Here is a 15,141-nt window from a genome sequence, read left to right on the forward strand (position 1 = left end):
AAACAGTAGGGTCAAGGTCATTGACTCTTTTCTGTATTTTTCCAGCAGGAACATTCATTCATTGTTTTAACACTTTTTTAGGCAGCACAGCATAGCAATTAAGCACATGGGCTCTGGAGCCACACTGCCTGGGTTTAAATCCTGACTCTGCCGCTCAGCATGTTGCTCACATCCTCTGTGCCTTAGTTTTGTCATCTGTAAATGAGGATAATTAAATATACATACACACATAGGTACATATGTGGGATTGCGTGTGTGTAGCTTAACCAAATGCCTACCTTACAGTAAGTTATCAGCATGCTTATTGCCATTAATAATACCTTTTTAAAAATTTCAGACACTCTAAGGTTAAGTGGAAAAAAGGCTTACTATGTGCAACTCTTGCAAACATTTCATGCATGTTCCTTTCACTCATGATAACTCCAGTCATCCTCTTTTTATGACTGGAAGCTAAGGCACGAGAGGTTAAGTACATTGTTCAAGGAACTTAGCTATGTCAGAAAGGGGCCAAGTTGGGATTTGAAGTCAGCCTCCAGAGCCCGCAGTTATAACCACAATGCTGTGCATGAAACGTCTCTTCACAGAAAGCGTAGTCCCGCGGCTCTCGCTTTCCGGCGGGTGTAGTAATGGCAGCCCCAGCAACAGTGGTCACAGCCGGAATTCTGGCTAGCGGTGACCGTGCCCATTACTCCCTGTGCCTTATGAGGGAGGCGCTTCTCCAGTCCTGCAGGTGAGGAGGCTGAGGGACACGGCGGCCAGGGTGACTGTCATGTGACTGAGCCGTAGTCGGAGCCTGAGCTTGCCTGATTCCACATCGTGGGCCTGAAAACCATTCTGATGCCTCCCGCCTGGTTTCCATGACCTGGACCAGGAGGCCGAAGAGTGTCGGGCAGGACAGCAGTGGGGCTTCAGCGGACTTGGGAGCTTTCTTCTTTCCTTCCGCTCTTAGGTTTCCTTGCCTGAGACTCTTCCTCATTTTGTTTTAAGTCCCAAAGAAGGTTAAAATACAAATTCTCTTGGGACACACCACAGGAGCTGTAATAAAGTCCTGTTTTGCCTTATTTTCATCGAGTGTGAGTCTGTGTAATCATCCTCAATGTGAATGAACGTAAGGGGTTTTCTTAAATTCAAATCAAGTATTGATTAAGCCAAGACCACAGTGTTGGACCTGGTGAGGTTGTAGGCAAAAAACCAGCAATAAGGAGAAGTGTAGTGTTTTCTAGAAGAGGGTGAGAGTGCTGGGCCTCTGGAAGAGGGAGCAGGCAATGCAGATCGTCTGTACCACAGCTCTGCCTCATACGTGTTTCTGAAAGAGGCACACTGACCACAATGGGGTGGGAATGGGAAGGACGTATCCTGAAGTCCCTGGGAGCCCAGACAGGACAGCTCTCACTGACACAGGACACATGAGACCAAAGAACAATGTTCTGGGACATAACACCCCTTCAACCAACAACTTGACACGTAAGGGGAGGTGCCACTTTGTCTGACTAAGAAGCACTCTTCTTTTTGGATCACAAGGAGGTGTGGATTTTTTCCCTCTTCACTACCTCTTTAGTGAAGAAGACACCTGACAGTTTAATTTTGTGTTTTGAACATTTGAATGTTTCGGCAATGTTCTTCTTCAGTAATTCCCCAATAATTTTGCAATAATGATTTGTTTTCCTCTCCTCTTTAGTCATGTGTTGATTGAATTCTAAAAGCTATATATGTGAATACATAGTTTTGTATAATCTTTAATATACAAACACTGACACACACGTGCACATATATTTGTTCTCTTAAAACTTTTGTGAAGGGAAATGTACACTATTCAAGATCAGACTTTTCAGACATTTTCTTTTTTTTCTAAGCATTTTCACTTTTAATTTTGAGATAAATGTATTAAACTGAGCTATTTCATAGGTGATATCTGTCCCCTTTATATAATGGAGGGATGCGTCCCCACAGAACTGAGTTTCAGCTCTCACCCTGCAGTTGGTGGCAGACATGACTATTTGGGTTATTAAGAGACATGAAAAACTAGCCCAGACCAGAATCTTTGGGAGCAGTCCATAAAAATAAAAGTAAAACAAACATTTACATTTTGTTTAAAGGAAGCTGTGAGGGATAAGCCTTTCCACCAGCTTTTTTTTTTTTTTTTTAACATGGACATATGGATATAGATGTTTTTGTCACAATGAAGTCATTGGTAGCTCCTTCTGAAGACTTGTCTATTTCATTTTCTTTCTGAGGACTGACGACAGGTCTTTTGGGGTGAGGCCCTTAGGACTGGCAGGCTGCAGTGTGGGATTTGGCGGTGAAGTACTTGTGCTTTTTGGAAAGGAATACTAGTGTATCTCTTTTGGCCATGGTTTAAAAAACATACGACTTTATAAATGTGAAATTTCATTGTGGTTTTTTTGCATAATAATAAAAGGCACTGCAATTTTTAAGGAACAGGATACTAGACTGTAAGATTCTTGTGGGAAAGAACAGGTCTTATTTATCTCTTTCCTCTCTGTATCGGAAACACAACCTATATATAGCTGGTACTCAGTAAATATTTACTGAGGCGCATTCCATCTAAAATGCGTTCACCACCCCCACCCCCACACCCCTCCTCTCTGCTAACCACCAGGTGGTTCTCTGTATTTAAGTCTGTTTTTTGTTTGTCTCGATTTTTCTTTGTTCATTTGTTTTGTTTCTTAAATTCCACATAAGAGTAAAATCATATGGTATTTGTCTTTCACTGACTGACTTATTTCCCTTAGCATTATACACTGTCATTGCAAATGGCAGGATTTCATTCTTTTTGATGGCTGGGTGATATTCTGTTGTATATATAGACCACGTCTTCTTTATTCATTCATCTCTCAGTGAATACTTGGGCTGCTGCTGTAATTTGGCTATTATAAATAATGCTGTAATAACATAGGGGTGCATGTATCTTTTTGAATTAATGTTTTTGTATTCTTTGGGTAAATACCCAGTAATGGAATTTGGTAATTCTATTTTTAACTTTTTGAGGAACCTCCATACTGTTTTCCACAGTTGGCTGCACCTGTTTGCATTCCCACCAGCAGTGCCTGAGGGTTCCTTTTTCTCCACATCCTTGCCAACACCTGTTGTTTCTTGTGTTGTTGATTTTAGCCATCCTGACAGGTGTGCGGTGGTATCTCATTGTAGTGTTGGTTTGCGTTTCCCTGATAATTGATGATATTGAGCATCTTTTGGTGTGTCTCTTGGCCATCTGGATGCCTCCTTTGTGAGACATCTCCAACATGTCTGTTCATGTCTTCTGCCTGTTTTTTAATTGGATTATTTGGGGGGGTTTTGAGTAATTGAGTTTTATAAGTTCTTTATATATTTTTGATATTAACCACTTATTGGCTATCTCATTTACAAATATCTTCTCCCATTCAGTAGGTTGTCTTTTTGTTTTGTTGATTGTTTCTTTTGCTGAGTGTCCTGTAAACTTTAATATCCTTTCAAATTTGGGGGTAAGGGACAGACACCTTACTCAATCACTTAGGACACACTTAGGATGGGCAAAGTAAGGGAGAATTGTACTTCTCTTCTGTTGACCTTATTTATTTCTCATTTCAGTGAGTACTAATTGAGAACATTTCTTTTTCTTACCTTTCTCTCCCCTTTAATGAACTAACTAAATCACCAACTATTTATTAAGTATATGTTTTATATGAATAATTGGGCCAAGCAATGGGACTACAAAGGAAAATAAAGCCTAATACTTGTTTCCAAAAGAGGCAGGTCAATTAATTATTGTAAGTGACCTGAGAAGAAGGATTTATCTCTATGCCCCTTACTTCTCTTTTATTATCTTTTCCTTCCCATATTAGTTATTGTTACTCCCTGTGAGAAGTAGAATTCTTGTAGGGCTTATGGGGAGGAAATCCAGATCTACCATGCTGTGCTCACACCTTGTCTCGCCAGTGAGCTGCCTTCCATGGAGCCTGAGCTAGTGGTGTTTACTAGTGAGTGAATGAGCTGCAGAGTCTGCATGCAAGTGATCTAAAGTTCATTGGGCTGGTTACACCATAAGTAATCATAATACAAATGGATGGTGGTGAAATGGGATAAGCAGGGTAAATCTCTGGTGTGTTCAGGGGCCAGAGAGAACGTGTGTGTGTGTGTGTGTGTGTGTGTGTGTGTGTAGGGAGACAGAGAAGGAGAGAGAGGAGGAGGAAAGGGGAGGACTTCCTGGAGGAAATGGTGTGGCTTGGACTGTGTGACAGGCTTGGGGCCCCTTAGGACCTGTACCTGTCGTGTCACGTAGACACATGGATGGATACTACGTATTTCTGTATTTGGTGCTTATATGTATGAATCCTGTGTTGTTGTAGTTTTTTTTCTCTTAAATTTCCTATTGTTTTCTAACTTTTATGTGTCATCCTTGCATGAAGGCCATGTTAATCTTCTCTGTATCATTCCAGTCTTAGTGCATGCTGCCGAGGCGAGCATTGTTTTCCAACTTTTAACGTGCTTGTCAGGATAGCTATCTGTTCAGCTTTGTGAGGACGGGGTCCACGTCCTGCGTGGGCTCTTCTTCATCACGGTGGGGGGGCTTGCAAACTGCTTCCCAGGCGTGAAAGGATTTGGTTGGAGTGTTTTCACCGGGGGAGTGAGGTTTTAGATCTACCTGGAAATTGCTGGTGGTTGTCTGATTTTGTTTCTAAGGATGTCATCTCAGAATCCATTTTTCCTTTTCCTCTTTTCATTTCTAAACTTTTTCTCCTCTTCTACCTGTAGTGATTCCGTAGGGTGGTGGCTGTGCGTATATTCAGGGCTCTCACGTGAAAGGACAATGCTCATTTTGCCAGGAAAAGTGGAGAAGGAAGAATACATATGAATCCACAACCTAAATAAGGAATGGCAAAATATCAAAGCCCATTATGTTTTCACGGCTCTTCCAGCTCTGTACTCAGTCTGACCGTAGTAAACCTAATATTTTCACTGTTACCTATTAGCAGTATTTTAGGTTTTCTCTTCCTTGCCTCCACTTAACATGGATTATTAGCAGCAAACTAGTGTAATTATTGCTTTTTAAAAAAAATCTGAAGCTCTGCCTTATTTTCATGGTCAGTCCAATTCAATTAAACAGTTACAAGCTGACGGCCAAGTGTGTGCAGAGCATTACATTAGAAGCTTGTAGAGGCTGTGAAGGTGAGGAGTGGAGAGTCCCTGCCTTCTCGGGGCTCACGACCCAGCAGGGAGCACGTGTCCATAAATCATTCTGTTAGCAGGTTGTACAGAATGCAACAACTGAAGAACAGCATTGCTCTGTAGGAGTGGAGGGGAAAACAGAGCAGTCTACACAGAAGTCACCCCAGGTTCATGACTTTCTTTGGTTAGTGAAGTTGTTCCACTGTTCCTAAAATCCCCACTCTGTGCAGTGCCAGGCACCTCCTCAGATTGTGTTAAAAAATAGTGCACATAGGTGGTAAAACACCTAAAACTCATAAAAAGGATATGCAGTGGAAAGTAAGTCTGTCTCTTGACACATTCCATCACTTTTTCTCTCTAGAGACACCCACTTTTCACAATTTCCTGTGTGTGATTAATTGTGAAAGATGTGTTGCTGATCAGTTCTTTTGAAATTTCATTGCCTTCAACCCAGTGTAGTAAACATTCCACAAATATGCCAGATGCCGTGTTAAGTCCTGGAAATACCAGGACTGGGACCCTGGTCTCCGAGCGTTCACAGTCTGGTACACATAAAGATATGGCTTGGACTGTAACATGTTCAGTGATATGACGGAGATAGGGGTAAGTGTTCTGATAACTCAGGGAGGGAATAAATGACTCACCGCCCTAGACTAGGGCTGGGGCTGCCTCACAGAGTCATGATCCTCCAGCTAGCACTCGAGGATGCGGGTTTCACTGGGCTGAGGGAGAGGCAAGCAAATCCCTGGCCAATAGAACCACAAACTCAGAGAAAGAGAAGACTGAAAATATATGTTGAGTATATCAGTAGGGCTAGGGTGTAAGATATGTGCAGTGGTAGATATGTTTGGAGGTTGAGGCCAAATTATTAGGGGCACTGAATTTCTCAACCTGCAAAATTTGGACATCACCCCATGCAAGGGCGAAGGGAAGCAGTTGAAAGAGTACAGTCATGGTAGAGATATGAGGCATATCTGTCTTTCAGAAGGTAATGTTGGGGGTCCTCTGAAGGATGGACTGGACAGGGGAAGAGTAGAAGTGTGGGGACCAGTTAGGTTATAACTCTGGCTACAGCCTGGCCAGGATGAAATGGGAAGGCGGCAGTGGGAATGATGAGAAAACAGATCTGAGAGATCTCACGGAAGGACAAATGATGGGCTCTGATGATAACAAGAGTGGATCAGGCATGCTCCCTGCTTGGGATTTGGGCACCTGCTAAGGGGCACTCACAGATGAGTTAGACATAGTTTTTCTCCATACTCTTTGCCAGCGGTCTAGGAAGAAACCCAGCATTCTCAGGATGCGGAGGAAGAAATGAGGAGAAAAGGCAACCTTGAGAAAGCATCAACTCCTAAATGGCGGGCATATGAAAAGCCCCAGTGATAGAGGAAGAGTGATTGATTATGCGGTCTAGAGTGGCACAGTGGTGGGGGTCTGAGTGAGGAGGAAGTGCTCCTTAGTGTCTGACCACTGCGACCGAGATGTCAAGTGGAGTGGAGGCTGAGAGAGAGCTCTGGCAGTGAGAACGTCCATGTGGGCTTCTGAGGGCAGAGATGACTGACGTGGTGAGGACGAGAGGTCAGAGGGGAAGGCCTCGGAGGGGGCAGAGGTGACCTGACCAGCTCCATTGGCTGTCCTGTGGCGTCATGGGGAGAAGTAGGGCTGGGGGTGCCGTGTCTCCTCCTCCCACCAGAATGCTCCTCAGTGCACTCTGCCCCCCGTGGTTGGTACATGGGGAGCCACAAGTGGAAGGGCAACATGGCAGTCAGGAAAGATGGTGCTCAGGGTAGCGGGAGAGAGAAGGGTCTTCAGAGCCACCACGGGTGTCCGTTCCTCGTGCCGACCCTTGGCTGTGTCTGTCCGCTGCCTTCATAGGCAAGCTGTTTTCTTGTTGCTGTTGAGTGTCTAATTTTATGTATAAACCCAAATGAGATCATTTTCTCTGGGCTTTTTTAATTCCCTCAGAAAAGTTTTGCATCCCTTTGCTTGTAGAACTTGACGGTCACTTTTCATCACAGATGGGACCAGCCCTGCCTGCGTCTCTCTGACCCGCATCAGTGTGAACACAAAAGGCATCTCAGTGAAGAGCACGGTGCCACACAGTGTAGAAGATTGCTGCGTCCGTGGAGATCGGGAGATTAATGGCCACAGGGCTGACATGGTGTTCTGGAAGCGGCCTCCGTCTACACAAGGGGGAAGCCGGGGAGTTTGTTAGGTCACCAGAGCCCGGAGCTTGAAAAGCAGCTTTAGTGTACCGCGTGCTTCTGTTGTTTATAACTTTCTGTAATGTGTGGTAACAAAGAGCAGTGTGTGGTAACAAAGAACACTCTGTTACCACGAGTTATTTTAACCACCAGCTTTCGGCTGCTCAGCCTTTTTTCCCCCTTCTTCCTCACAGCTCTGTTTCTGGCTCCATGTCTTTGTCACCCACTTCCACCTCCTCCCCAGCTGCTCCTCCTCGTCTCCGTGTGTGAAGTCCTTCCCCGTGGCTGTTTCTCCTCCACCACGGAGAACCTGCTGGAGGCTTTTGGCTTTATCGCACGAGCAGTTTGCCACTCTTTTCCCTCTTCTTGCACACACATTGCTCCCAAGGGTTCTTCACGCTTAGACAACCCAAGATGGAGGGCATTCCAGGGGCTCCTCTCCCTGTGAGGAAGGAGGGGCTCCTCTGGGAATAGAGGAAGAGAAAGTGTGTGTGTGTGTGTGTGTGTGTGTGTGTGCACGCTCGCACTTGCGTGTCAGAGAGAGAGAGAGAAGGAAGATAGATCCGAGGTTTGGAGGGCTTCATAGTCTTTTTCTCTCTCCCAGAGGACTCCTTGCTGGGTTTTTAATGCTACTAAGCCAAAAACACAGAATAATTATTATCAAACTGGAACTGGAAAAGTTTTGTTTTGTTCCGAAAAACCTGACCTCAGACTTTGAATAGCCACTGAGCCCTGAGTTGCTTCACGTCAGCCCTCTGAAAGAGGTGGGTGATGCGATGTGACCGTGGGGTAAATGGTGTGAGCCCAGAATGGTCCAGCAGCGGCACATTCTTTCTCTAGAGGTAATTTCTACATGTATCGTCCTTTATTCTGGCATGAGGTAGCAAGCAATACTAGAGATTGTTAATGTAGGCAAATGATACAGGAGACAGGGTCTCTGGTAAGCTTGACTGATCGTCTTGCACAAAGTTCAAGGTTGAGAGTGATTTTACAGCTCTCCTTATACTTTCTGCAGTGGATTTTTGTTTGGCTCGGTTCGTAGAACACACTGAAAGAGTTTGCTCAAATCCCTTTACTCTTAAACCTTGTTGTACATGTCTTGAATGGCATAAATCATACCGAGAGAGTATTTTAAAAATCTGAAGATTTCAATTAAAAAATCCCTGTGGATTGGCTGTTTGGCCTTTGAAAAGTCTATTAACATCTCCATTGCTCATTTTCTTTACCCGTAAATGGGGGAGTTCAGCAACTCTGATGTCTTATCCGTTTCAAACATTCATTAGTAATTGGACAGATTCAGAGCTGGAAACTGGATTTCACTTTAGTGTCTCAATTCCACGTGTCAGGTAGCGGGTGCCGAGAGGGCTGCAGTAAGGATTACAGACTGCCGTCTCAGTCGGAAAGAGTGGGGTATTGATTAGTGATGTCTGCCTCGCATGCAGTCATTTGGGGCGGTGGCATGTGGTATTTGGTTTGTTTCATTTTGTTTTTGCCCTTCCTTCTTTAACCCTACTGAGAGGGCCCAGAGGGGCAATCATGTTTTCATTTTGCGTGCACACACACACACACACACACACACACACACACACACACCCCATCCTCATTTGAACCAAACTGTTGATGAAACCATCAACATGCGTTCTATTCCTTCTCCAGCTGATTTAACTTCAGTTAAAACAGATTTCTGTTCCCTGCTTCATATGTCTTAAAGCTAAAGGGAAGAGCAAAAAGGGTTTGTGGATGGCCCATTTTAAACACATCACCACTTCAGGGGTGCCTGGGTGGTTCAGTCGGTTTGGACATCCGACTCTTGACCTCAGCTCAGGTCTTGATCTCAAGGTCGTGGGTTCGGGCCCTTCATTAGACTCCACATGGAGTTCCATGCTGAACATGGAACCTATTTTAAAAAAAAATAAATAAACACATCACCACTTCACGCGCAGGTCTCCTAAAATCTTGGTCGCTTACAGAGGACAAGATACAAAATGATAGCCAGTTACCCATCTAATATAGTACAGCGTTGAGCCCTACAGTGTAACTTTTTTTATGATTATGGCCCTAGGATAAAAAAGGTATGGAGAATTGCACCTGGGAAATTCTATAAACTCTATCTTAAGTTTGTTTCAAAAGTGACTTTTTGTAATATTTTTTATAATTGCTCTAGGATGTTTGGCAAAATTAAGTTTTCAAAACATCCAGGTGAAGAATGGAGAGCTTGTAAACAGTGTTTTTAGAATGCTGGATGGGAATGGGTGATGTTAATCAGATTTCAAGGTTCATCTTGACCTGCTGTCTCTCGGGACACTGATCAAAGTTTTGTGAATCCTTCTGATGCGGAGTTATTCATTAGAGTTCTCAGCATATATATGGACTGTCAGAAGATTTCGGTTTTGTGTAATAAATGAGTAGCGTGCCTGCGGCTTGCTGAGGTGTTAGCTTAATAACCTCACAAGGTAGGTTGTTTTTCTTCTCCCTCAAGACCTGAGCCGACTGGCTGATGTCTTGTCCACCCCATCTCAAGTGGAGGTGAGCAGACTAGGACTTAGATTTCTTTAAAAGTTTATTTCTAAGAGGAAGAAACACAGCTTCATATGCTATTTCCTTTTCCTTTGTTCTTTCTTCTTTTAAATTGGAAGCATAACAGATTTTGTTTTTATGCCTAAATCTTGGTAAGGATGTATAAGCTGTTCTCCTACCATGCACGGTTATGTACAGTGAGATGTTAGTAAATCGGTGCTCATGAGCAGTGCCACATTTAAATTGCTGCCTGCATGATACTCTTACTCGGGGATGCAATTATTTCCCTTGGTTTTGACAAGATGTCAGCTGTGATATGCACGGAGCAGAAACATATCCTAAGACTCTATAGTGCATTAGAAATCTTTCCAGAGGAAGACTCAAGTATGTGTCTGGGGTCCCATTCTGACTCCATCCTCTGCCTTTGTATGTTTGTTTATATTTAGATTATTAGCTGATTATGAAGTGGCATTTAAGAAGCATGAATCATTCTATTTAGTGATCATAATTAACAGGGGTTTCTAGGAATATTTTGCCTTCATTTTCAGTATAAAGAGATGGAGAGCAATTCATAATTGTCATTCTATTGGTAATGATGGTGGATGTACTTTTTATAATAGCTTCAAGAGGGAAATAGAGGTGGGTGCCTGGATGGCTCAGATGGTGAAGCATCTGCCTTCAGCTCAAGTCATGATCTTAGGGTCTTGGGATCAAGTCCCGCATCAGGCTGCCTGCTCAGCGGGGAGTCTGCTTCTCCCTTTCCCTCTGTATTCTCTCTCACTCTCTCTTGCTCTATCTCAAGTAAATAAATAAAATCTTAAAAAAAATGGGGAAATAGAGGTGCCTAATTACCACAGGATTGTATTGCACACCTACTGTGTGTTCTCACTGTTGAGAATACAGAGATGCATCAGATATAGAGCCAGCCAGTGAGTTTATAGTCTAGTTGGGGAAGATACTAGTCAGGATAGGCTAGTTGCTATAACAGACCCCCAAATCTCAATGAGCTTATTTTTTATTTTCCAGTCAAAGTTTATTTCCATCTGGTTGGGGGCTCTCCATACGTTCATCCAGGGACCCATGCTCTCTTTGCCTTGGCTCCATTATTCTGGAAGTCTACAGTGTTCTTTCTCCATTTAGCCAGATGGGGAGCAGAGGAAAGAGGATTACACATGGAAGTCTCAAAATGGCCAAATCCCTACTATTCACACTTCATTGGCTAAAAGGGAGGCACAGCCAAATGTAGGTGCAAGGGAGGCTGGGGAATGTAGTCTGAGTTAGTTAACAGCTGATAGCCTCTGCCATCAGGGGCTTACTTACTTGCTTACAGCAGCAACGTGCTGCAGGGTAGAAGGAGTTGGCTGTGGGAAGGACAGAAGGGGCAAAGCCCTGCCTGGGGAAGCCTGGGAGAGAGGAACTGGATGTTTTAAAATATTCTGAGAAGAAATCAAGCGGGTCGTGTTTATACCAGTTGTGTCTGGCTGTCATGTTCCCACACAGCATGGTAATCCTCAGTGCTATGTTGGGATTTGAGTGTTTGGACCGCATTGAATATGGAGCCCGTCGTGTAACCCAGGCACAGCTCAGGGAACCATGGTGGTCACTCAGTCTTGGAGCAGACTCGACCATCACAACCAGGAGCCAACCGGGCAAGGCTGGGACAATGTGCCTCAGAGCGGAAGCCCTGCCCGCGGAAACCTGGTTGCTTTGTGGGACTGTGTGTGTACAGGGGCTGTGAATGGCACAGAACCACCTCACACTGTCAAGGGGTGAAAGAGGCACGAAGGTTGCATGGTGAAGCATAAAGAAGATCCGACAGAAGGCCTGGTTTGGGCGTCGCTCCGGACCAGCGTTGTGCCAACTGCTCCTCACTTGATCATTCTCAGCCTGGACGTCGTGATAGATCTTTAATGCCTTCAGACTGCTTCCTGCGGCGACTCCGGGGATTTCAGGTTTCAGCTGACTATAAGAGGTGTCTCATTTAGGGCCAAGATTAGGATCAGAAACCTGAGGGGATGCCAAAATCTCTTTAATCCAGATAAATAATATTTTAGTGTAGTATTTGAAGTGATCAGTATTAATACCCCCCAAATTGATAATGGATAAAATATAAAAATTTAAAATAGGACCGGGCCAGTATTACTGGTTTTCCCTTTTGCTTGAGCTCCATTATGGCTCAACACAGCCCTGTTCAGGATCTTGTCTTTATTTAAAATTTTGATATTTCGTTTGTCATGGACTTTTTTGTATTGATGTTGTTTAATGAAGGTATTGCATCAAAATGTTACTTATTTTGATTACTGTGTTTGGAGGCCCCTTAGAGTGTGTATTTGAGGTGAATGCCTCACAGCTTACCCAAGACGGAGCCCTGGTTTGCTTTCTTCTGTATCCCCAGTACCTAGCACAATGCCTGAGATACGGTAGATGCTCAGGAAATGTTCGAGAACAAGGGATGTTGGAAAAATAAATGGGTGAACTAACAGGTGACACATCTTGGAATTGGGAGAAAGGACAGGATGGTTCGGGAACCACAGCCCACAGTCACTGGCTGAATCATAAAGCCAGGCTGCACAGTGGCCCAGCACCCAGGGTCACTGGTTCTTACAAGCCAGCAGATTCCTGCACACTTTTCCAACAGTATTTTCCACACAGATCCTTGTTTGTAGTCTTAAATGACTGTCTATACTTTCCATCTTTTAAGGAGGAACATATTCATAATGTCCCCTCTTTTATCAACAGATATCTGTTGAATACCTACCTTTTTCTTTTTTTCTTCTCTTTTCTTTCCTTTTTATGTTTTTTTTTGGGGGGGGGCAATGTTTATGTTCACTTATCAGTAGCTACAATTTATTGAATTTTGCATTGGGTGTTTTTAATTAATTAATTAATTAATTTAGAGGGAGAGCAAATGAGTGGGTGGAGGGGCAGAAGGAGAGGAAGAGAGAGAATCTTAAGCAGGCTCCACACTCAGCGCAGAACCCGACACGGGGCTCGATCTCATGATCCTGAGATCATGACCTGAGCCAAATCAGACACCCTAGTGTGTTGGGTGTTTTTACTGATCACAGAAACCTTTTGAGGTAGTAGGTTGGTTTTTTTTTTTGTTTCTTGTTTTTGTTTTCTCTCTCTGTCAGAGGTAGAACCAGGCTGCGCCTCGTTGTGAGTGGCAAAGCTAGGATTTCGGTCCACATTTCTTTGGATTTCTCCAGAGCCCATGCCCTTCCCAGCACTGAGGGCAAGTGTGGGGATAAAGGTGTTTTCCTGGTAGTGACCTGAACTGTGTCCCCAAAGCAGGGGAGCAGAGGGGGGACTCCGGAACTGCCTGGGCCTCCACAGGTGGGAGGAACTTCCCCGGAGAGGGAAAGCCCATCAATGCAACAAGTTGCTCCAGTTTGCAGATGTTCCTGGATTGGGTGACTTCCCCTTTTCTCTGTCTTTGCTAGGGTTTGCTCGTGCTGTAGGCCTTTAGGAAAGCAGCATCCCTTTCCGAGCAAGCCCAGGGCAGGTATCGAGGAGATCTGCTTCCTAGTCTGGCTTTGAGCAGGATTTTAAGCAAGTCAAGCTCTCTGAGCTTCTACCTTTTCTTCTGTGAAGAGGGAATAATTCTGATACTTACCACTCACCACTTCTGTTGACAGTAGTAGAGAAGATATAAAGAAAAATTATCTGCAGGTTATAAATACCACCAATGCAAAATTTGTATTTTGGAATTTGTTTCAAAAGCCACGTGACCCTATTTTGGGGGGGATTAAAGAAGGCAAAGACATAAGCTAAAACCAAACTATAGTGGAAGATGGATGTGGGAAAACCACCTTTTTAAAGATTTTATTTATTTATTTGACAGAGGAGAGAGACAGCCAATGAGAGAGGGAACACAAGCAGGGGGAGTGGGAGAGGAAGAAGCAGGCTTCCAGCGGAGGAGCCTGATGTGGGGCTCGATCCCAGAATGCAGGGATCACGCCCTGAGCGGAAGGCAGACGCGTAACGACTGAGCCACCCAGGCGCCCCGGGGAAAACCACCTTTAATATGAAGATTCTTGTTTGCATCAAACTCTTTTATTTTGAACAGTTCTAGTATCACAAAGACCTGGTTCAATTTAACAACTGAAAACAAAAGGCTACGTTTTCAGCAAATAGCCTGAAATTTTTTTTTTTAAAGAAATGGAAGCTTTAATAGATTTTGAGGGGGAAAGGGGGCATTTACAACTTCAGATTTCTCCTATTCAGGACCTCTCAGTGCTCTCTCTGAGCTCTAGAGTAGCTAAACACACTTTTAGTAGTTTCACTGAAAGAAAGTACAGCCTGGAGCCAAGAACTTTCATGCCAAACTTTAAGCTAGAAAAGATTTTTAAAATCATGTTAGAAACCTCTGAAAGAAGGAGGCTCATAATGAGAAATGCTGACCTATTCTTAACAGCAGGAATGGCAGTGACTCAGTAATAATGGTTCCTGCACCGTATTACCCCGGCCTGGCTGGAAAGGATCTCTTGATCGTGGTGGAAAGAGGGGGCCGTAGGTGGGACAGCCGGTGTTGATCAGGCGCTCGGCGGCCGAGATCTTCTGCTTTGCTCGAACTGTCCTGGGGCCGTGCAGATGTCCAGAGAGCCCTGGACCGTTCAAGAAGGATTGCAGAGTTACAGAATCAAGAGATTTGGAAAGGGACTCATGTTGTGTAGATTAGTGGTTGCCAGACTGGGCTCTACTGAACCCAAGAGTTTCACAGAAGGATGGGACAGGGCAGGAGGGAACAGGGCTCTGTAGAAGCTGCTGGTGGAGTGGGGCCATGCAAGTAAGGGGCAGGATGCTCCATACTCCCATTTCAGCCAAAGCACCCCTACTTTTATATATTATACCTTGAGTTTAGCGTAAAATTAGAGTTGTGAAAAGGATTGCACTGACAAGAATACTTTTAAGACTACTAATCTGGCTTAACTTTCTCTCAGTTCAGGAATTTCCTTTATAATATCCTGGACATGAGGTGACTCCTCAGTTTACCAGCTCCAGTGATAGGGAACCATATCAGTCAGGGTCCACTAAAGACACCAGAATCCCACCAGTCATTTTAACAGAGAGAATCTGGTATATAGTTGTTAACTAGATATTAGAAAAAGGGAAAGGTAAAGAAGGGGAGGAAGAAGCTGTCACCCCTTGAGATGGGAACAGGGGAAGAGGTCAGAATTATGAAAACTTAGGAGCTCAGAGAAGGGTCCCAGGGAGCTAGGAACCAGATCTCTGAGGAGGGAGCTGTGCCGAT

General features: G+C 44.2%; 1 protein-coding gene and 1 non-coding gene across 2 annotated transcripts in view; one reads left to right on the forward strand and one right to left on the reverse strand.

Annotated features, from left to right (window-relative positions):
* GLIS3 (GLIS family zinc finger 3) overlaps positions 1-15,141 on the forward strand; it is a 454,999-nt gene that overhangs the window by 180,159 nt on the left and 259,699 nt on the right.
* On the reverse strand, positions 4,360-4,462 carry LOC117797046. The gene has a single exon (XR_004621858.1). It is a non-coding gene; the product is annotated as a U6 spliceosomal RNA (small nuclear RNA).

Source organism: Ailuropoda melanoleuca, chromosome 17, assembly GCF_002007445.2.
Source record: "Ailuropoda melanoleuca isolate Jingjing chromosome 17, ASM200744v2, whole genome shotgun sequence".
NCBI classification, from domain to species: Eukaryota; Metazoa; Chordata; class Mammalia; order Carnivora; family Ursidae; genus Ailuropoda; species Ailuropoda melanoleuca.